Source organism: Pogonomyrmex barbatus, unplaced genomic scaffold (assembly GCF_055798465.1).
Source record: "Pogonomyrmex barbatus isolate J1 unplaced genomic scaffold, ASM5579846v1 scaffold22, whole genome shotgun sequence".
Lineage (NCBI taxonomy): Eukaryota > Metazoa > Arthropoda > Insecta > Hymenoptera > Formicidae > Pogonomyrmex > Pogonomyrmex barbatus.
Genome location: NW_028297119.1, coordinates 1,012,641 through 1,036,771, shown reverse-complemented (window position 1 = coordinate 1,036,771; position 24,131 = coordinate 1,012,641). Strand labels below are relative to the sequence as shown.

General features: G+C 42.0%; 1 protein-coding gene across 11 annotated transcripts in view; it reads left to right on the top strand.

The window, feature by feature from the left end:
• LOC105427296 (chromatin assembly factor 1, p105 subunit) overlaps window positions 1-24,131 on the top strand; it is a 798,730-nt gene that overhangs the window by 409,345 nt on the left and 365,254 nt on the right. The gene's annotated exons all lie outside the window — the stretch shown is intronic.

The window sequence follows — 24,131 nt, the reverse complement described above, 5'->3', positions numbered from 1 at the left end:
TCCCTCGGGAACCCATGTTAACACAAGGAAGACACTTCGACAACTGACGAAATGCAGCCAGAGAGCTCATCGCAAAAATGAAATATTAGAAGGATCACACCGATATAATAAATAAGACACCAAGAGAAACGATATACGTCGTAAAAAAGCAAGCTCAACAGACTCACAGGAGAATCGTTTAACTTAAGATAACAAATTCAGAATAAAGCAATATTACACCTGGGAACAGGATGAAAAAAGAAAAAATGCCGAATTCGAGCATCGACAAATTTTCAGGAGAAATAAGAATTTTTATTTTTGCAAAATAAAGATATGGATGACCAATGGAGAAGAAGAGAAAAAATTACCATTTGAAGTAGAAAACTTCGAGCACCAGCCCGAAATATACTTCGAGGAAATAGGAAAACTGAACATAATCGAGTCATTCTGGAAGATAATTATAAAAATAGATATTTCGCCAATCGAAAAGCGAACAGAACAAATAGAAGAATACATTCAAAAAACGCAAAATATATGCACAATATTACACCTCACAAACAAGGGGTCATGTCAAAACTATAATATCATCATTGAAAACAATTATCAGCGGTTAAAACACTTAATAAAAAGAATAAACGCTCTGTATAAAGCACAAGAGACAAAAACGAGGACTAATAGATGGAATAGGAACTATTGCCAAAACATTATTTGGAACAATGGACAATGAAGATAGAAAATTAATCAATGAGCAACTAAGTATCCTAGACAACAAACAACAAACGACAGAGCACATAATAAAGAACCAAATCAAAATCATAAACGCGACAATAGCGCACATAAATAACCATGAAGAAATAATTCAGAATAACGAAAACATTTTAGCTAATGCAGTCAAAAAATTAGAAATGACGCTAACAACAGAAATAAGTAGCGAAAATATAAAAGAACATTTTATAATCACCAACGCAATACTTGCAGCAGTGACACAAAACGCGGAAGACACGCTAGAATACCTAACGGCGATAAAAAATGGAATATTACACCCACGACTAATACCGTTAGAAGAAATAATAAAAAATCTTAAAGAAGCAATCACACAAATACCACAAGGATCATATTTCCCATTTAAAATAAGGGAAGAGGATTGGCATACAATAGAAAAAGTAACGACAATGAGCGCGCACTGCGACAAAACAAACGTGTACACAATCCTACATTTCCCGTTAATTGCACTTCCGCTATATGAAATATTAAACGTAATACCACTACCGGTACCATACAAACAAAATATATCCGCATTAATTGAGACGAACAATCCATTAATCGCTTTGGATACTAACAGACACACGTACGCAAAACTAACTCACGAAAAATTAAAACAATGCAAGCAAATAAATACAAATTACTTGTGCGAACAAATCTTTCCAATAAGAAATGTAAAAACCGACCCGTTATGCGAAATAGATGTATATACAGAAAATGACAACTGTTATAATAATTGTAAAATTAAATACATAACAATAAAAAATAGCATATGGATAGCCTTAAGCAATTCTTGGCTATATTCCACACCAGCGAAACAAACTATTACAATTTCATGCAAAAATAATAAAGAAACGCGTACAACCATTACAAATACAGGAAAAATAACGTTATCAGACAATTGCAAAATAGTCACATCAGATGCGACAATAAAATCTACAAGCACCAATAAGGGAAAAGAAATAAAAACATATCTACCAAAATATAATATTACACTACTAAGCGAAACTTTCAAGGCAAATAAGACAGAGAAATTAAAATTAAAAGTTATACAAGACGCAACAGACCTGACAGAATTAACAAAGAAATTAAATGACATGAAAAACGAAATAAACAATAACGAGACACCCTTTTTTCAACAAAAACACTTTGTATATCCAGTATCAATTAAGCAGCTCATTAATAATAATCATTGTTATCGCAACAATAATAATTGTATTAAGAAAGAAAAAACAAAACGAAATAATAACTCATGCAATGTAGATTGCGCCGTTAGAATAAGCGAAAGTATTCGATTCTAAGTAAACGATTATACCAAAAAATGTATCGGGAAAAAACAAAAAATTATGTAAAAAGCGAAAACTTCGTACCTCCGTTTTCTTTTAATAACAGGGGGAGATGTTGTAGCCAGGTCTACAACCAATAATAAAAGTAGTCCGCATGGCAACAAAATTAGGTCGCATGAACCTCGAAAAGTCTTTCGAAAGATGACACAAATGTGTGACCGCCGAAATTGCGACCAGTCTTTCGAAAGACCGCAGAAATGCATCGCGAGAACATTGCGAAAAAGCCTATCAGCAAATTCCTAAATTTGATGATCAAATCGAGCGTAATATTGATTTAATCAATATCACGCAACCGATCGACGCAATCGATCAGAATGCTGACTAGGCATCGATCAGACTATATAACCGGTTACACAAGGCGGAATAGATAGAGTCGGGAAACAATCAAACATACCGTGTCGTTCGGAATCGTCATTATAATTATCGCGCAAGATATTACACGAGCATAGCGAAGTTCACGCGAGCCGTACTATCAACGTCTCAGGTCGACGGCCGCCAGAGTAACGCGATACGCGCCCGCCGACGTTTAACCGTGTGTGAAAGAAATAAAATAAGTAATATTAAATCCAAGAAATTGTGCAATTGTTAAATAAATCAAGTAACATAAAGAAAGTATGTTAGTGATTTCAAGAAGATTTCCTTCCATTCGTTTGATCCTGCTCGGAGTCCCAACTCCTTAGGCTTAACGAACCCGACTATCTCTAAAAATTAACGTTGTAGCCCATCCGGGGTACAACATCATGAACACTACTGATTTTTGAGATTATGTGCATCAAACACCAAATCGTATGGCATTTTAGAAGGCCAAATGTTCATGCTTTAAAACCGCAAAAGGGCGGGAAGATAAATAAAATTTAAATTGTTATTTCGGTTGTATGAAATCTAAAGCTCAGAACTTTTTTGTACACCTAATAAAACGATTCTGCATATTAAAAAGTCATGTGTGACTATTGCTTGATCGGGGTAACGGCTCTATCAGATTAATGGTCGGTGACGTAAAACGATCCTGGCAATCCGGACGATCGCTGTTGCTCGGATTTGTGCACAATACAGTTTTTACACGCGCGTATTCCTGGCTAATAATATAATTCGGAAATTCGCGCTATCGTTTTTGTGATGCCCAGATGACCGGCAGTCGGAGCGTCGTAATATTGCCTTATAATTTCAACGCGTCGGAAGACACGCAGACTTTCCATTGTTCGGTGGCGGGTGTTTCGCGAAAGTTCAGACTATGTGCCGATATAATTTATTTTCGCGTATAGTATAATCGGGTGCGGTGTACGGCGCGGATTCTATTCTGTTTCCATTTGGCGGTACCAATAGCAGGTCAGTTGTGTTACGGCGGCGAGCTCGGGCTGGCGCGAGAGGGCATCGGCGACTTTGTTCAACCTCCCTTCAGTATTTAATTTCGAAATTGTATTGCAGTTCCAGCAACCATCGTCCTAATCGTCCTAATCAGTAGGTGATTCTAATTTGTACAGCCATCGGAAAGCCCGGTGATTAGTTACAACGGTGAAGTGGTACCCTTCGAGGTACCCGCGCATTCATCGGATGCCCCACAACCAAGCATTCGAGTTCGGTCGCTATAATTGTGCTCCGTTTAAGGTGCGGCTCGCATAGGTAATAACGCGCTCGCTCTCGGGAAAGTTTTGCGTAAGCATGGCACCGAAATCGTGCGTGCTGGCGTCGGTCTGCAATGAAAATTGTCGGTTGAAATCTGGGCACGCAAGTACCGGTCGGATGTCAGTTACAGTTTTAACGCGGCAAATGCTTTGTTCACTTCTGCGCTGCCCAGCGTGCGTTTTTTCGCGTAAGAATGGTCAGCGGGGCAACTACGGTCGCAAAATCTTTTATAAATCGGCGATACCACGACGCCATCCCCAAGAATTGCCAGATGTGTTTAACAGTGGTCGGAATCGGTCAATTGTGGATTGCGCTTGTTTTTTCGAGGTCGGTACGGAATCCATTGCGATCAACAATATGGCCGAGATATTTATAATAATTTCGGTGCAAAATCGGCATTTCTCGGGGTTGATTCGTAGCCGTGCGTCGCGTAGTCGGCGGAATATGTCGGACAGCACTTTGACATGTTCGTCGAACGTTCGTGCAGCGACGATAATGTCGTCTAAGTAAATGAAAGCATGCGGTTCTAGCTCTGGTCCGAGAATCTAGCAGTCGTTGAAACATTGGGTGCAGAATGTCACTCAAACGATATTACGCGAAACTGCATAAGTCCTCGACCCAGTACAATAAATGCGATGATCTCTCGACTTTCGGGCATGAGCGGTATTTGCCAATAAATTTGCCTCGTTCTTTAAATCAAGGATGGAAAAATATCGAGCACCGCGGAGTTTGTCAAGTGTTGCAGACACTTGTGGCAGTAGATATGCGTTGCGAGCAATTACGTCGTTTACTCGGCGGAAGTCTATACAAAACCGCGGCTTCCCATCTTTTTTTCGGACGATACCGTCAGGAGAACTCCAGGCGCTGTCCATCTCTTTATTGATGAGCTCCTGCATAGTCGGGTTGCCGATATCTTTGTTCGGAGTAATATCTGATAATACTCGGATCTTGTGTTTTATTCGGTCGGTTTCTTTAACAATATCGAACGCCGCAAGTTCTTTTCGTAGAATTCACGTAGCATTTGTCCGGTATGATTGCGGTTGTCGTGGCTACTCCGACGGCGGTCGGATGATAATATCGGTGATGGCCTTGAGGTCGATTAGCATGTCGCTGTAGAGCGATGGCATGTAAAAACGGTGCCACCGTGATTGTGTTCCGATTTTTACAGGAATCAGTATCGTTCCTTGTGAATTGCCCATTCGCCAACCGCACCTAAGTCTGACAGTTGTCCGGCGTGAATTTTAATTTTCGGGGCAATCCGCGAGTTTGCGGTTAATGAACAATACTTCGGATCCGGCATCTAGCAAGGCTTGTATCGGTATCAGTAGGTATACTACACCGATTCTAACTCAAAAGCGTTGAGGGGGGTGCGGGTGTGCGGGGGGGAACGGATGGCGCGGGGAAGAGGGGAGGGGAAAGTCAGAGGCGGCAGTCCTTTGAACTAAGTCGCGGGGGGGGGGTAGATAAGATAGTAGGATTCGGTGAAGATGATATAAACAAATAGATAAACAAATAGATAAACAACTAGGTAAAAAATTGCGACTCGGAGGACATGACGTCACGGGGGCGGGGTAGATAAGATAGTAGTTGCAAAGGCGAAGGTGATATAAACAAATAAATAAACAAATAGACAAATAGGTATAAAAATGGATAAACAAGTGACAAAAATATAAAGAAATTGCGCATGGATATGATGTCAGAAGGGGAGACGGGCCCGCCGCCGCCGCCGCCGCCACCCCGCCCCGCCCGCCATGTTCTCATCTTCTCTTTTTGTTGCGCTGTCTCTATTGTATATCTACTATCTCTCTCTCGCATACCTACTATCTCTCCCGTTGCGGCTCTCTCTCTCTCTCTCTCTCTCTCTCTCTCTCTCTCTTATGGCGAATGTTATTTTTCTAATTATTTTATGGTGGGGAAGAAAGAAATAAAAGAAATACATGTTTTTTGCATATTATATATGTTTATATTTTTAAACAAATTGAATACATTTTTAAGTGTGAAATTTTTTTATTCACATGTTTTTTCTTATACACTAAAAAATAAAGCTAACAGCTCGCAATCGACGAGTTGACGTCTATCGAAGATATCGCAATCGCGTATCGCATTCGGCACTTCCTCGGGATCTGTTACAACAGATGCGATGTTGGAGAATCGCGTATCGAATACTTGGTATCGATCATATCGATGAATCTGACGAGTCGATCGAACGTCACATCGATACAGTCGTTCAGAGCAAACATTCGACGTAACGTCGATTCGATCATCGTTACGCGTACGTTCAAAGATTCAAGATATACGAGTGTAACGTCGTTCATCAGACAAATTCTGATTCCGGTTAACGATCCGACGCTTATAAAATTGTTTTTGTAATCAATTTATAGCTATTCCATCGCTGCTCGTAGAGTCCCTTCCATGTTTTGAGAGACAGTATCAATTCCTATCCCCGATGATCTCCCAGAGCGATCTCCACGTAGCTCGGTGGACCAACGTTGATTCAAATTTCCAGAAATTTGTAGCCCGTGGCCGTCAGAGTGTAACGTCTGGTCAGTAAGCGCACCGCGCGACCGCTCCACCGAAATACTGTGGAAATTAAATATATAATATTGCACAATATTGGAAAAAAGAGAAAAAAATAAAAAATGCAGTTGAAACTTACGCGTTACATTCCTTCTTTCGTTTTTCACCATTGTACGGTGCGCTGCTTCCTTTGGCGGAATACATTGCGTGTTGTTCGAATGATGGAGGAGTGGAGTACCTTTTTTTGTCGTGCAGATCGTTCGATAGAGGACTGATCGCGTAAATTTTTGACATGGCAAACCGTTAATCCCACCCACCCCTCCTTCCTCTCCCCCCTTTTTTCTAGGAATTTCATTGTTGCAATCAAACATGTAGCGACATGTTCGCAAAGGAGCGCGATGACGTTCAAATTTTTTTTTAGGAAGAGCTCGCGAAAAGATAGCTCTTCGTAGAAATCGACGTACGTGTCGCGGCGTGTTAAGAGAAGCGCCGATACTCCGGCTGCTATAAACAAATCAGGGAGACTTATGATGGCTTTTTCGTAGAAATCGGCGTACGTGTCGCGACGTGTTAAGAGAAGCGCCGATACTCCGGCTGCTATAAACAAATTGGAGAGACCTATGATGATGTTCCGACAAAGGGACAAAGAAATTGTCGATGATATATAATGGGTCATGGGCCAGATGTGCAGGATTACAGTAGATGGAAGTCTAATGTGTGTGAAAAAAATAGTTGACGGTGAAAATGGATAATGTATTAAATATAGAAAATGTGTTTAATATGGATGAGGAAGACTTTGTGAATAGTGGATGAAGTATTTGGAAATGAAGAAGAAATGGAGATTGACAATATTGACATTGATATTGAAGACGAAGAGCACGCATTGTCTGACAATAGCAATTACGTAAATGATCAAAGTGATGACCTTACGGATTATAGAAAAAATTGTTACCCGTTCGCAACTCCTTGCGTTGAATAATAATAAAAAGTATTGTTCAATACAATTTTATTATTCAACGGGTGGTGCACTAATTCTGTATGCCGAATGCATGGTTCGTCTGGCGGACATTGACATTGTAGTATTGTATGCCGTTAGGAAGCACGAGATAGATATTCTCAATGCGCTAAACAGCCGATTTTGCTCCAATTGCCAACAGTCCGTCTGTGTGATAATGCCATGCAACATGTGCTCAATGTGCACAAATTGAAAAAAGACAACATTGTGAACGAGTCATATGCAAGTGCTCCGTGGAAGAGTGTGATATGATATAAAAACAATATGGAAAGGTCATTGGAAGAATTAACAAGTTCTCCGTTATGGGACTCAATCTCTCATCTACCAGTGAACGTGGCGGTGTATTTTATAAAGAGACATTATACCCCAACTCTCCATTTCCTGATTCCTCGTCCAAGAATTAAGGGATGCTACAAGTCGACTCTCTGCTTCTCCGCTTCTTCTGAGAGAGAGGAAATAATTCTGGAAGCATGCACATATTATCATTATAGAGGACACGTATACAATATATTACTACCCCTCTCGCGGCAAAAAGTAGCAGAGATAATTTCAAGAAGCGAGGATAATCATATATGGTTGTTCTATTCTCATCAATCTCCGGACATGTCAGAAATACAACGCTTTATATATTGGCTTCGAGTTAAAGCAGCTATAGAGAAAAGAAAAAAAGAAAGTAAAAAAATGTAAAATTGTTTTGATGAGACAGTACAACAATTTAAAAGAATCAAGATTTTGCAATATGGAACACCTAGAGCGAGTGGAACGCGAGCTGCTGGAGCAGTGCAGTCAAGTCGCTACCTTGGTGGAGTGTTTCGCGTGGTTGCAACGATGTGAGGAATGCATCGAACAACTCGAGGAACTTAGCCGTATTAAACGTCCTCGACTCACCGTTGCAAATAGACAATCTGCGGTGGCGAGGATCGCGCGATTCGCGGGTGCAAAAGTACAACTAGAAAAACGTTTCGTGCACGTTGGTGGTGAGTACGCGAGTAGAGACACTGGACATCTCTCGTTTGGCGCGACGATTGATACGGCATTTGAAAGCTATATATTGACAGGTGCGGTGATCAATGTGGACTATATCGACCCGCGGCAATTTTTAGAAGACGCTGGTGGTGTAATGCTCGAGCGAGTGCGAGACATTGTACAAAGATACAATAGTGTGAAAGTGAACACTGCATTTAACGGCGAGTTTGTGATGGGCGATAAACGCGCGAACAAAAGTATAAACACTAAAAATAGTGAACTCTTTCGAGTGTCAAATTTGAACGAGTGGTACGAGCAGTATGTTATCGAACCCACGTTGGCGTCGCTCGAAAAATTCCAAGAACGCGACAGTGAATGGGCGTTGTCGCGAATTCTAAATTTGACTGTAAACGTGAACAAATATAATCCAATGCACGCGGGATGTTACATCGAATTACCGCGGGAAATTATGTTAAAACGAGCGGTATGATCCAAGGACAATGCTTGTTTCGCGTGGTCGGTGATCGCGGCTCTGCATCCGGCTGAAAGGAATATAAATCGGGAATTGTCATACCCGCATTATACGACAGTGTTAAATTTGCAAGATATTACGTTTTCGATGACGTTAGATCAAATAAAGAAGTTTGAACGAATCAATGACATCTCAATCAACGTTTACGACTTCGAGGGAGGAAAGGAGATTCTCCCGATACGGCTGACATCAAGGAAGATAGAGAAGCATGCAAATCTATTGTACGTGCAGGATTCGCGCGACGACAACGCGGGGCACTTCGCATACATCAAAGATCTGTCCCGTCTTGTGAGCTCGCAACTGAGTAAAAAAGAACACAAAAAATGCTTTTGCGACCGGTATGTATTTTAACAAATTTTATTATTTCTCTTATAAAATTGTTTATTAAAAGATCATATTTTCCGTTTGCAGATGCCTACATTACTTCAGTTCGTCTGAAAAATTGCAATCACATATAACGGACTGCGAAAAGATGAACAATTGCGCCATCCGACTGCCGAGCGAGGACGACAAGTGGCTCGAATTCAAGAACCACACGAATAAGGAACGACTTTCATTCATCGTTTACGCGGACTTGGAGTGCGTACTATGGCGAATGGAACCGGCAGAGAAGGAAGACGCATCGTATACTTATCAGCAGCACGAGGTATTTAGCATCGGATACTACGTGCGATGCTCGTACAACGACGCGTTATCGGTATATCGATTTCGTCGCGGCGAAGATTGCGTTGCGTGGTTCGTTCGGCAACTCGAAGATTTGGCGCATCAAGTAAAAATTCTGTTATCCGCGAATGTCCCCATGAAAACGTTGTCGAGAGAGCAGTGGGAGGCATATCGTAGCGCGACGCGTTGTCATATTTGTGAAAAACTATTTGCGTCGGACGACACGCAGGTATACGCGATTATTGCCATCTTATCGGTCGTTATCGTGGTCCCGCGCACTCAAATTGTAATTTAAATTATAAAGGTTCATATTGCATTTCTATAGTATTTCACAACTTATCCGGTTATGACGCGCACTTTATCATCACGGAAGTAGCTACGGCGTTCGAAGGCAGGATCGACGTGCTGCCGATAACAAAAGAAAAATATATTTCGTTTACAAAACATGTTTAAGATATCACCGAGAGATCAGATTCACGAAATTGCGTACACCTGCAGTTCATAGATTCGTACAAATTTTTAAATATCAGCCTCGATAAATTGGCATCTTTTCTAACGAAAGAAAAATTGAAAATTTTACATTCCAAATTTTCCACGGTATCAAACGAAGATTTTGACGTTGTTGCGCAAAGGTGTCTTTCCGTACAAATACGTGGATCACGCGGACAAGCTGCAGGACACGCGTTTACCATCGCGCGAATCATTCTATAGCTCGTTGACCGGTGACACGGTGTCGGAGAACGATTATGCGCACGCCGCGAACGTTTGGCAACGGTTCTCCATCCAAATGCTCGGCGAATACAGCGATCTATATCTCAAGACCGATGTCTTGTTATTGGCCGACGTTTTTGAAAATTTCCGCGAAAATTGCGTCGCGAGTTATGGACTCGATCCCGCGCATTACTACACATTGCCAGGTTTCACGTGGGACGCCATGCTGAAACATACGCGTGTAAAATTTAAGTTGCTCACCAATATTGATATGGTTATGTTTATCGAGCGCGGTATACGCGACGGTCTCAGTCAATGTTCCGACAGATACGCGCATGCCAATAACAAGTACATGTGTTCGTACGACCCGTCGAAACCGTCATCATACCTTTGACGTAAATAATCTGTACGGATGGGCGATGTGTCAACCGCTGCCCTATGCCAAATTTCGATGGAAAACATTAAGAACTTTGATGCAAGCGCGATCGCTCCGGATTCGCCTACGGGTTATATTCTCGAGGTCGATCTCGAGTATCCGCATTTGCACGATCGACACACTGACCTACCTTTCTGTCCGACGCGCGATAAATCACCCGGCACGCGGCAGAATAAATTTCTCGCGACGTTATACGAAGCGATATGTCATCCATTATCGCAACCTGCAGCAATGTACGCGCCATGGTCTTCGTATCGCAAAGATACATCGCGTATTATAATTCGCTCAATCCACTTGGCTCCGTGATTACATTAAACTTAATACACAGCTTGGGACGTGCGCGAAAAACGATTTCGAAAAAAATTTGTACAAATTGATGAACAACGCGGCATTTGGTAAAACAATGGAAAATATTCGAAATCACGTGGATATAAAATTGATAACGAAATGGGACGGACAGTACGATGCAGAGGCAATGATCGCGAAACCAAATTTCCACAGCCGCAGCGTCTTTGCGGAAAATTTAAAACTCGTCGAACTGCGTAAACTCGAGGTGAAATTCAACAAGCCGATTTATGTGAGTATGTGTAAACTCGATATATTGAAAATCTGCTTGTATGAATTTCACCACTTGTATATATGTCATCGCTGTATCGCGACAAATGTAAGATCATATACACCGACACGGACAGTCTCGTATACCACATCCAGTGCGACGATGTGTACGAGACGATGAAACGCGATATCGCTAAATTCGATACGAGCGATTATCCGCCGGGCAACGCGTACAGGATGCCTCTCGTGAATAAAAAAAGTACTCGGCCTAATAAAGGATGAGAATAACGGTGCGATATTGACGGAATTCGTCGGACTCAGAGCGAAGATGTACGCGGTGATGGTGGACGGCAGAAAAAACATTAAAAAGGCGAAAGGTGTAAAGAATAACGTCGTAGCGCGAACAATAACGTTCGACAATTACATGCGGTGCTTGAATGAAGAGATCGAAATGACTCGTCGCCAGTCGTGTATAAGATCCAAGCTACATCAAGTATATACGGTATCGGAGTCGAAAATCGTTCTGAGTCCGTACGACAAACGTATACGATACATCGTACTGGATTCGACGGAGACGTTACCGTGGGGACATTGGCGGATTCCATTGTAATATATACATTGTAATATATACATGTTTATACAATGTACATATATTTTTATATTTTTTATATAGTTTATATGTATGCATATATGCACGTATGTATGTATGTATGTATGTACGTACCTATGTATCATATCTATGTACGTACGTATGAACATATGTATTCTTGTAGTTTTATATGATACTGTTATATAAGTAGTATAGATGTATGTATTTTTTGTAGTTTTTATATGTAGTTTTACAATAAAATTTAGCTGTTCAAATTTATTTTGTATATAAAATTTATAATAGCAACCAAGGTCCTGCTTGCTGAGGAATTAGCTTTAATTCTCTCTTCTATTTATTTAAACCCAGCCATTTATATGATCTGGAAAAGTACACTATCGACTATGATCTCCGGATGAGAAGAATTTATCAGCTTTGACTTGTAGATACGGATTTGTTGCCGAAGAAGCAACAAATACGTTCATGAGCAAGGAGGTTAGAGTTTGATCATTGCAGACCAATCTTGCTTTTTGAATTCTACAAGCACTGAACCAGTTATGACCACATGGATCACATCTCCACTAGTTGGTTGTCCGTGGAGTAATTCCACTATTACTGCAGGGTATTTAGGATTTACTATGCTGTAGAAATCTTGGACTCTAGGCATAGCGACACTTACACTTGTTTGATTAGCTCCAATTACTTTTGGAGCTGATCGGACTGAGATGTTGTTGTTATCATCATATATTCCTATTTGGGTTGTATACTCGGCTTAATACATATATTGTTTATAATACATGTAGTTTTACATGTGTCTCATAAGTTGCATACATGTATAGTTTAAAAAAAATGTAATGGAAGAAAAAAATAATAAAAACTCTTTGTATACATGTATACAGTGTATATTTATTTTTTTAATACATTATAAAAATAAGAAAAATGAATTAAATCACACTGCTTTTGTTTATCCATAAGTTATGCGATCTATCGAATCCCAGCCACTTGACGTAAACCTTGTCTCCCTTCCTGCGTAGTACTTTCTCCACGAGATACACGTCCGGATGAGTGATGCGATGCAATTCGTGCTCGTAGTACGCGCCCGCGACCGATTTTCTGCAATAGTCCTCGAGCAGATAAGTTACGGGATTAGTACGCTGCACTTTAACGATCTTAAACACCTCAGTGGTCCAATTTGGCATGTAACCTTTTTCGAAAACTGTCTGTACGCTCACGCGTACCGATTCGCCTACTTTGAATTTTGCTGGACCTGCGATCTTTATCGCGCTGTATACCGTATCCAAGAGTTTTTTGGCGATTGCGGGAGTTACGTCAGCGGGTCGCATGCCGATAGTGCGATGCTTACGCGCGTTGTAATCTGATACGAGACGCAGTAGCGCGTCGGCCCACTTGTAAGTACCATTGAGCGTAAACATCTTCCACATGTCGTTCTTAAGCGTGCGATTGAATCGTTCGACGATCGATGCCTTCAACACCGTATACGTGGAATAATGGTTAACATTGTGTTTTTTCAAGAGTTTTTGCACATCAGCATTGTAAAATTCCTTTCTCATATCCGTTTGCAAGTTTCTCGGGTATCTTCCGCTCTCTCGAGTTATCTTAGCGATAGCGTTAGCCGTCTCGCTTCCGACCTTGCTCTTGAGCGGTACGGCCCAAGCGTACTTGCTCAACGCATCGATGACGGTAAGTATGTAGTGACAGCCTCTGTTGAACCTCGAGTACGGATGCATCTCGACGATGTCAGCCTGCCACAGATCGTCGTATTCCCGAATTATGACACGTCTTCGCAGAAAATTTCTCCGGAGCGTGTAATTCCTCAACGAGTCATCGCCTCTCGGAGCTAACATTTTTTTCACATCCATCGCATCGCATGTTTCGACAATGTTTCATAATAAATAAGATATACAATTTAAAATTGTTTTTTTTCTCACTGACGTTAATCGACTGGCTCGTTTTATCGATACGATTAATTTATAATAATGCCGGCTTCGCGAAGTTCCTCGATGATCGACAACATCTCGTTGTCGTGAGCGTTGTTATCAGCTCGGTGCGAAGCATCGAGCAATCGGAGTCGATCCACCAGATCGTTGGGATCGTCCCAATGCACGTAATCGATCTTGTTGTCATTTAATTTCATGGCGGTTGATATATTGCTCACGCCTGCACTCTTTTTACTGTTACTTCCATATGTAGATACGAGCGGAGCGATGATGTTAATATACTTGGATCCCCTATTGCCCTTGATGGAATTATGGGCGCTGTGACCACGTCTATGAGCATGTTGTTAACAATATACTTTTATACGTTTGTATGTCATCCTCGGAAAAAACCGCGTCATCGGGAAATCTCTTGAAGATCAATTCGTACAATCCTGATGTATCATTGTATCTCACATTGTCTGTGATTATGGAGTCATTTTTGTCAACGTCAAATTTCTTGTCACCAAGTACCACTGTTTTTATCGAAATAAACACCGTATACGCGATCAAATGTATCGTTTTTTCCATTATTATCGAGGAGAGGGCTTACGTACTTTTGCCCTAATGGTCCCAGCATATTAGAGGCAACGTCTCTCAACCTTGTTTGCAGAGTTCGTTTGATGGTTGTTTCGAATGACGGTTCACTGACGTCTTTTGTTTCGAAAACATCTTCCTTTTGCAGGAAACAGCGGTGGTTCTTTCGGTGAGTCTGTCGATGATTGTATCGGTATAGACTCGAACACGAGTGAATCTGACGCGGCTTTCAATTCTTTCATTGTACGTCGTTTTTTAGACTGCGGCGTTAATTTCAACTATCCAACATCTGTCCAATATGAATCCTTGTCAGTAGTAGTAATATCGTTATCGTTGTCGTCATCGCTGTCTTCACGTTTTTGTTTTTTCTTAATACCGAGATCCTTTGCTTCTCTTTCAATCGATTGAGATTCCTCGGTTTTTTCAACAATCTGTTTTAGAGGTTCGACGATGGGCTTGAAGCGTTTCTCCAACGCTGTATCTTCAGCTATTTTACCAATTTTTAAAGCGCGATATTTTTTGCGAATCGAATCGCTCGTTTTCGCAATCTGTTTCGCTATTTTCTCGCGATCTTTGGTGTTATCCATGTTGCCTGCTTGATGTATCGACATCGATTAACTACGTTACGGTACCGCGAACGTATTAAATTCCTTTCTGTATCGCCCATTGATAAGCGGACTGTCCTTATCTATCACTAGAAATCCATACTCGCGTTGCCAACAATCGCGGCATAACGCACAGAATTCATCGTATGACATGTCGGTATTCATGTGATCGTTGTAAACATGTTTCAAGTTGGTACCATCCTGTTTGAACAGAATCAGCAGGTTCGCATTGTCGCGTATCAGATGTTTAGGTATCCTCGCGTACGTCTGACAGAGATAGAAGCAATCGACGTTCGAGTGGCGGCCCATCGAAAAGTATTCTCTCACAGCATCTTGCTTATCGCACGCAACGTCGTCGAAGACGAAGATCGAATTGGGACGTGCCTCGCTCGGTGGAATGACGTCACTGTTGTTGGAGAACGTAAAGTAGCCGATTTCTTCTATCGATGTCAGTAAATTTTCCAAGTATCGATATTTCGGTTGTTGCAGCGATTTCGAGTATACGTACACGTTCTCGAAACGTACACCGTACGGACTCTCGAACAAGCTTATGAGAACGTTGGTTTTACCACAATTCGACAGCCCGCAAATTATGGCGCGTACTCGGTAACATTTTACCGTGCTTGCACTCCGTCGCGATGTCTCCCATCATTCGCGCTCTCTTGTCACAGTTCGCGACGCGTATCGTCAGCGGCTGCGGTACAAATTTCATGTTCGCACTGCGTTATCTAGGCTTTGATCGAACTCTTATTTATAGGCGCGCGAAATCACGAATCGCTCAGTAGCAAAAATGTATCTCGCGCTGTCGCATCCCTCTGATTCGGAATTTGAGCACTGAGCAGTTGCAATATATACTGAAGGTCGTACTGTTACGCGTGTGCGGTAATTATATCGATCACGTGTGGGACAAGCTTCCGGAATATATAAAGGCGGATTTGGAGGTTCAAACCTATCGTCGCTGCGTCGAGCATTATAATCAATCGTGGAATCGAGATCATATAGACGATTCTGCACCGAAGATAAAGGATTGTGGCCTATGCCAGCAGCAGCGTCAAATGAAGGCTACATTGGAGGTCTGCTCAATCGAGTGATAAACGCGCTTCCTTTCGAACTACATATTCCCGGCTATCAGTTTTGCGGTCCGGGTACTCGGCTGAAAAAGCGATTAGTCAGAGGTGAAACGGGCATAAATCTACTGGACGCGGTGTGCCGTGAACACGACATTGCGTATTCTCAGAGCCACGATCTCACCGACAGACGCGCGGCGGACAAGGTACTCGTCGATAAAGCCTTAGGACGCGTCATCGCGAGAGATTCGGCTCTGAGCGAGAAAGTTGCAGCTGCAGCCGTTTGGGCAGCGATGAAAGTCAAGACCAAGATCGGCATGGATATGAAGGCGAAGAAAAAAGCCGACAAAAAAAAGAAACGAATACTTCCAACGGCGAAACGAGGTGATGTGTTACCGATTTTGCCAATTTTGGGCGCTCTCGGATCCTTAATTGGCGGAGCGGCCAGCGTGGCGAAAACGGTAAATGACAGGAAAGTCGCGCAACGTCAACTCGAGGAATTGCAACGTCGCGCGATGGAAACGCGCGGACAGGGACTGTATCTCGCTCCGTACAAATACGGACGGGGACTATATCTCGCTCCGTACAAAGGCGGACGAGGCGTAACAGTAAAAAAAAAGAAAAAAAGAAAAAAAACGCCAAAGAAACAATAAAAATACCTACGAGTGTAACCACTAACGTACAATTGGACCAGCTGGCGAAGCGTATGCGCGTACCGTACTTTAGAGGTGTTTTCATGCGTGACGCATTACCGATTAGTGACGCGCATTGAAACGAAAATGGTATCGTAAATCTGGACGACACGACGGGTCCCGGTACTCATTGGGTAGCGTACGCAAAGAGAAACAATCGCGTTGTGTACTTTGATAGTTTTGGTAATCTTCGATCGCCCAAGGAACTGATACGATATTTCAGAGACGATGCTACGATAGAGTATAATCGAACGTCCTATCAGACGTACGATCAGAGCGTCTGCGGACAGCTATCCTTGTGGTTTCTTCTCCAAAATGGTCGACGCGCGTGAATTTATAAAGTCCGGCAAAATGTCGTGGCGTCTCAGTATTCGTCGAACGCTATTTTCAACATCGCTGATGCTTACGCTGAGCGGGAAGAGCAGCGTTCTCGCAACAAATTACTCTCCAGCCATAGATTTGAGCGACGATGACTATGAGCTTGATTTAATAATTTTGGAGACTTATCACACGATACCGAATGTAAACGCTTCGAACAATACATTTTATTTTGGCAAAGACGATGCAGAAATTACGATTCCCGAGGGGTCGTATGAACTGCATGCCATAAATGAATTTTTGAAACGTGAGATTTTACGGAAACGTTCGCGACGCGACGCGCCCGAGGGTGACGCTGGTGACACCGCGGCGATGACGAGATTGGAGAATACCCGATAGTGCTCCGCGCAAATTACAACACGATGAAGTGTGAGATTAAATGTACCTACAGAATAAACTTTAACAAATCTCATAACATTGGATCGCTGCTGGGTTTCTCGAGGCGTATACTGTAACCGCGAAGGTGGCATGAATCGGACGTGTCGATCAACATAATGAACGTAAACATTATCCGTGTAGAGTGCAACGTGATCGCGGGTGCATACAGCAACGACAAAAGTGTGCACACGATACACGAATTTTCGCCGAGCGTGCCGCCAGGATATAAGATATCGGAAAGGCCGATGCAGATCATTTACCTGCCAGTCATCGTACGGAGCATTATGGAGTTAACGATACGCATTGTTGACCAGAATGGACGATTGCTCGAGTTCAGAGGAGAAGAGATCACCGTCAGATTGCACGTACGACGGCGACAGCGATAACGCGAGCGTGACATTTGAGATGCTCGTGTTGAACGAAGCGAAACATACGCAGAGAGATAACGCATCTTTTACAAAGAAAACATCGATCGACAATATTCGCTCATCCGGTTACGTTAAGAAGAGGAAGAAACTTACTTACTAACGCGTCGAACGTTAAATTTTTACAAGCTTTAGGATTCGCGGTGCGCAACTTGTGAAATGACTGATATCCTAAACATCGAAGATGAGCCAATCTTCGACGATAGCATCATCAAGATTGAGACTCATGCGTTCGCCAATACGACGTTCGAGTACAGCAATGAGATAAGAATACCTATACAGCAACAGGATCTGTACACATTGCCGTACGAAAGCTTTCTATATATCGAGGGAAAACTAACGAAGAACAGAGTTGTCGAGGGATCTGATGTGGTGTTGGAAAATAATTTTGTCGCGTTCCTGTTCGATGAGATTCGATACGAGCTTGATGGTGTGGAGATTGATCATAACAGAAACGTGGGCATAACCAGCACGCTCAAACATTACGTAACGACATCATCCGACAGAAGCGTGATTCTGAGGAATGCCGGTTGGGATGCGCATACTAGCGCGGATGGATATTTTAACTTTTGTGTATCTCTCTATGCACTGTTGGGATTTTGCGAGGATTACAGACGCGTGATAATCAACGCTCGTCACGAGTTGATCTTGATACGATCTCGTAACGACAACAATTGCCTGATGGGAAATTCGGCGTTGGATCCCGTGGTCGACTTATTCAAGATACAATGGCGAATGCACGTGTTATTGAGCGAGATAAAAAAAACTATCGATGCTGCGCACTTTGGAGAGCGGACGATACTTGAGCATGGCTTTTCGCTCGTGGGATTTGTACGAGTTTCCGCTGTTACAGCGTACAACTAAGCATTCGTGGGCCATCAAAACCGCTACTCAGCTCGAGAAACCGCGATACGTCATCTTTGCTCTGCAAACAGGTCGCAAAAATGTCATGGCTGAGGACACGAGCCGATTCGACGACTGCAACTTAACCAACGTGAAACTCTATCTGAACTCGGAATGTTATCCGTACGACGATATGAATCTTGATTTCGACAAAAACAGATGGTCCGTGTTGTATGAAACGTACGCGCGTTTCTGCAAGAGTTACTATGGATACGACTATCTCGAGCCGAGTCTCACCGTCACGTCTTTTCTACATAACGGTCCATCCGTAATCATTGATTGTTCTCGACAAAACGAATCGGTCAAGAGCGCAACTGTGGACGTGAAATTAGAATTTGAGACTAAGGAGAACGTACCGATGAATACCGCGTACTATCTCATTATACACGATCGCGTGGTTCACTACAATCCGTTGACCAATGTTGTACGCAAGATCAGCTAAGAGCATCACTAACACATGAGAGAGAGAGAGACAATAAAATCTACGATATATCGAAATCGACCGCAGTCTCGAAAAATTGTTCGTCATGGTCGTGCCAACGTTCGTAAACCTGCAAGGTTTTCTCGTTGGAGGACAGTTTGTTGTAAAGGAGTTTGCCGCTTTGAGAAAACGGACCGTTCTCTCTCATTACATTTTCGCAAGCCCTATATCATGGTATTTCCTCGCAAGTGCCGACAAGTCTCGCGCATGTTGGGTGATATGTCATCACCATAGACTGCGATGGAGCGACGGAACGATTTCATACAGCAAAGCTAGAGTTTGATTACAAGAGTTTGATTACAAAGGCTGTGCATGGAACGGAAGAAGACGACGACAATGATGACAGTGATGCTGTCATATATGTCAAGGGACACGAAAAATGACAATGGCTGTGGAATTTGCTTCTGGACGATGAGCGCGTGTACATCGAGACTCTGGATGCTGATTACGAAGACGTGGTCGGGCCCCGCCGTGACGCACACCCTCCCTTCTTATTCGGGGGCTCGAGCCATGCTTGATGCAATCTCTCCTGTCGTGCTCCAGGAGGATTATTTGTATATTTGCCAATGGCGTTGGAGGGTGTCGCCGCTGCAGTCCGACCTGCATCCATCGAGAGAATAGGACCATCATCTCTCTGGAGTACCGGTCGTGGGGATTCGAAAGAATACATGTATATATGTATATTGTAATATATATATATATATATGTATCATTGTATTGTTGACGTGTTATTCTAAACACGTTATTTGCGATAAATATCATCACATGCCTCGGTAGTCGAAAGGATAAGATGCCTGCCCGGTAAGCAGGAGATCCAGGTTCGATTCCTGGCTGAGGTGGTATTTTTTTCGCAAAATAATTACGAGTTTTCACGACTGGTTCGTGGTCGAGCCCCGCCGTGACGCACACCCTCCCTTCTTATTTGGGTAGATTCTCTAAACAATCTGGACGCTGATAATACTATGCGATGCGGATATCACTATACTAATTGCGCATTACAAAATGTATTCAAATTATTTAATTGGTGGTCAGATAACCATGAATAAAATAAATATGATATATGTTTATTATGTTTTTTATTTCTTTCCTATGCGTTGATAATTCTAACGATCGACGTACCGCTTCTTATCATATAACACCGGGAAGTTTATCTTGCCGGGGTGACTCGCGCGCGTCGAGCAGGAATATAGGTCAGTGTGTCGGTCATGGACATGACAAAAAAATTGAATCACGATTTAAAAAAGTGAAAAATTTTTTTAATATTTATTTAATGCAAAAGAATAACTCATACAATGCACTTTTATTTATTGTATATACATTCACATTAGACTTCCATCTACTGTGATCCTGCACACCTCATGACCCATTATATATCATCGACAATTTCTTTATCGGAGCATCATCATAGGTCTCCCCAATTTGTTTATAGTAACCGGAGTATCGGCGCTTCTCTTAACACGCCGCGGCACGTACGTCGATTTCTACGAAGAGCTATCTTTTCGTGGGCTCTTCCTAGAAAAAAAAAATTTGAACATCATCGCGCTCCTTTGCGAACAACATGTTTGATTGTAACAATGAAATTCCTAGAAAAAAGGGGGGTGAGGAAGGGAGGGGGTTAACGGTTTGCCATGTCAAAAATTTACGCGATCAGTTTTCCATCGAATGATCTGCACGACAAAAGAAGTACTTCGCTCCTCCATCATTCGAACAACACGCAATGTATTCCGCCAAAGGAAGCAGCGCACCGTACAATGGCGAAAAACAAAAGAAGGAATGTAACGCGTAAGTTTCAACTGCATTTTTTTTATTTTTTTCTCTTTTTTTCCAATATTGTGCAATATTATATATTTAATTTCCACAGCATTTCGGTGGAGCGTCGCGCGGTGTGTTTACTGAGCAGACGTTACTGAGCAGACGTTACTCTGACGGTTACGGGTTACAAATATTTGGAAATTGGAATCAACGTTGGTCCACCGAGCTACGTGGAGATCGCTCTGGGAGATCATCGGGGACAGGAATTGATACTGTCTCTTGAAACATGGAAGGGACTCTATGAGCAGCGATGGAATATCTATAAATTGCTGCTAAACGATTACAAAGATAATTTTATAAGCGTCGGACCGTTAACCGTCAGAATTTGTCTGATGAACGACGTTACATTACGTCTTGAATCTTTGAACGTACGCGTAACGATGATCGAATCGACGTTACGTCGAATGTTTGCTCTGAACGAATGTATCGATGTGACGTTCGATCGACTCGTCAGATTCGTCGATACGATCGATATCAAATATACGCGATTCTCCAACATCGCGTCTGTTATAACAGATCCCGAGGAAGTGCCGAATGTAATACGCGATTGCGATATCTTCGATAGACGTCAACTCGTCGATTGCGAGCTGTTAGCTTTAGTTTTTAGTTTTTAGTGTATAAGAAAAAAACATGTGAATAAAAAAATTTCACACTTAAAAATGTATTCAATTTGTTTAAAAATATAAACATATGTAATATGCAAAAAACATGTATTTCTTTCATTTCTTTCTTCCCCACCGTAAAATAATTAGAAAAATAACATTTGCCATAAGAGATAGAGAGAGAGAGAGAGAGAGAGAGGGGGAGAGAGAGAGAGAGAGAGAGAGAGAGAGAGAGAGAGAGAGAGAGAGAGAGAGCCGCAACGGGAGAGATAGGTATGCGAGAGAGAGATAGTAGATATACAATAGAGACAGCGCAACAAAAAGAGAAGATGAGAACATGGCGGGCGAGGCGGGGTGGCGGCGGCGGCGGCGGCGGGCCCGTCTCCCTTTCTGACATCATATCCATGCGCAATTTCTTTATATTTTTGTCACTTGTTTATCCATTTGTATACCTATTTGTCTATTTGTTTATTTATTTGTTTATATCACCTTCGCCTTTGCAACTACTATCTTATCTACCCCGCCCCCGTAACGTCATGTCCTCCGAGTCGCAATTTTTTACCTAGTTGTTTATCTATTTGTTTATTTATTTGTTTATATCTTCACCGAATCCTATTATCTTATCTACCCCCCCCCCGCGGCTTAGTTCAAAGGACTGCCGCCCCTGACTTCCTCCTCTCCTCTACCCCGCGTCCACTGTTTCCTCCCGCACACCCGCACTCCCCGCTTCTGTGTAGAATCGGTGTAGTATACCTACTGGTATCGTATTGATGTAAATGGTTAGGTGCGGTCGCGGTAAATAACTCAGACGGAAGATCGGGGTATGACCACGAATTCTCCGGCCCGGGCGGCGTTTCCCGGTGGCGGATGGCAATCTCGTGTATAGACTCCATCTTTGAGGCACTGTGAACAAAATCGGCGCGGAGTACGGCGGCATTCAAACGGGTGTGCCCGCGTTGTTTACAACGCTAGCAACACTCTTTTGAATTGTATTCGGTGGCGACTACGATCGGCACGACTTTCTCGGTTTTTACGCGGATTTTCTGTCGTTTGAATCTCTTGATTTTCTGTCTTTTGAATCTCTTTATATTCCACGGCACGTTGTTGCAAGTCGCGGAGGGTGTGGACATCATCGCGACGGATATAATTTATAATCCGGATGGAAATTCTCATAAAGTTGGTCGACTTGTGCGGAGCTGAAATATTTCTCGGCGCGTCTCATGAGGGTCTGCACGTCGATAGCGTATCACGTATCACAAGTATACTTGTGATGGCCTAAAATTGAAGCGAATCTAGTTCGAATACATTCGTGCTTGTCATGACCTAAACTCATTCTCGCTTCGAGGGATGAATGAATTATTGCTTTTATTGTTTTATTACTGCGGATTGGTAATAGGTAATACGTGTATTACTACCATGGAATATTTTCTTTCCTTACTGTTCTCATCTTAAACGATAAACAATACATTGCTTCCTTACTTTCTTAGTAGAATCAAAGTATTATTTACGAGACTGGGAAATTCCCCGACTGTTACGGCCCGGTCGCACCGAACGATTTTCGATTAGGAAACGCCGGCTTTTCGGAACGCTTGACTCAAAAACGCCCGTCGTCAAGGTGGTAACGGAAATTTTAGTGTACAGCTAGTTTAATAACAGACGCCGAGCGAAACAGATCGATCTGTTTATTACAAAAGTTTTTGCCGGAAATCTGTTTTTTTTTAATTTAAATAATATAAAATGCCGTGATCAAATATAAAATATAAAAGTTTCAAGAGAGGTAAGAACTACGATTAATATTCGTAAATCGAGAGTGAAAAAGCAAAAGAGCGTGTTTAATCCGAAAACAGCGAAACGCAATGACGCGGGTGTTAATACATCAGCAAAGAAATTAAAACAACAGAATGATATTTCTGTGCCAGTAAATAATTCTATAGAATATAGAATATTGAAATATTGTCTTTTTTACTGTTTTTGCTACCATAGCTAGTTTAATGAAATATGCAAAGTGTAGCGAGAATGTAAAGTTTCAAACTGCTAGTTCGCGAGGCCTTGATTTTAAAATAGCTTTGTTGTGTGATAATTGTCCTACTGAATATCTTCCTAAGTATGACCCTTTTTTAGGGCATTCATATGAAATTAATAAACGATTTATATTTGTTGAGAGTGTTGGGTATCGGCTTGAAAAGTGCAAAAAAGTTTCTGATAGTGATAGATCCTGATAGATCTTGTGTTCTGATAGATTTGCTAAGCTTTTTAGATTTTAGAACTTATGATATTATAGCGAAACAAATACATGAAGCTTCTAAAAATGTTGCCGAATTTTTTATGAAAAAAGTTGTGGAAGAAGAAGTCAAAGAAACATGTGAAGCTCAAAAGTTAGAAGAAACAAATGAATTAATTGTATCTAGAAATGGGACTTGGCAAAAACGCGGATACTCGTCTTTATACGCGTGTTTTCAGTTATCGGCTATTACAGCGATAAAGTAGTTGACATTATTGTTAAAAGTCGTTACTGTAAATCATGTGAATTTTGGAAATCAAAAACAGACATCGAAGAATTTGAAGA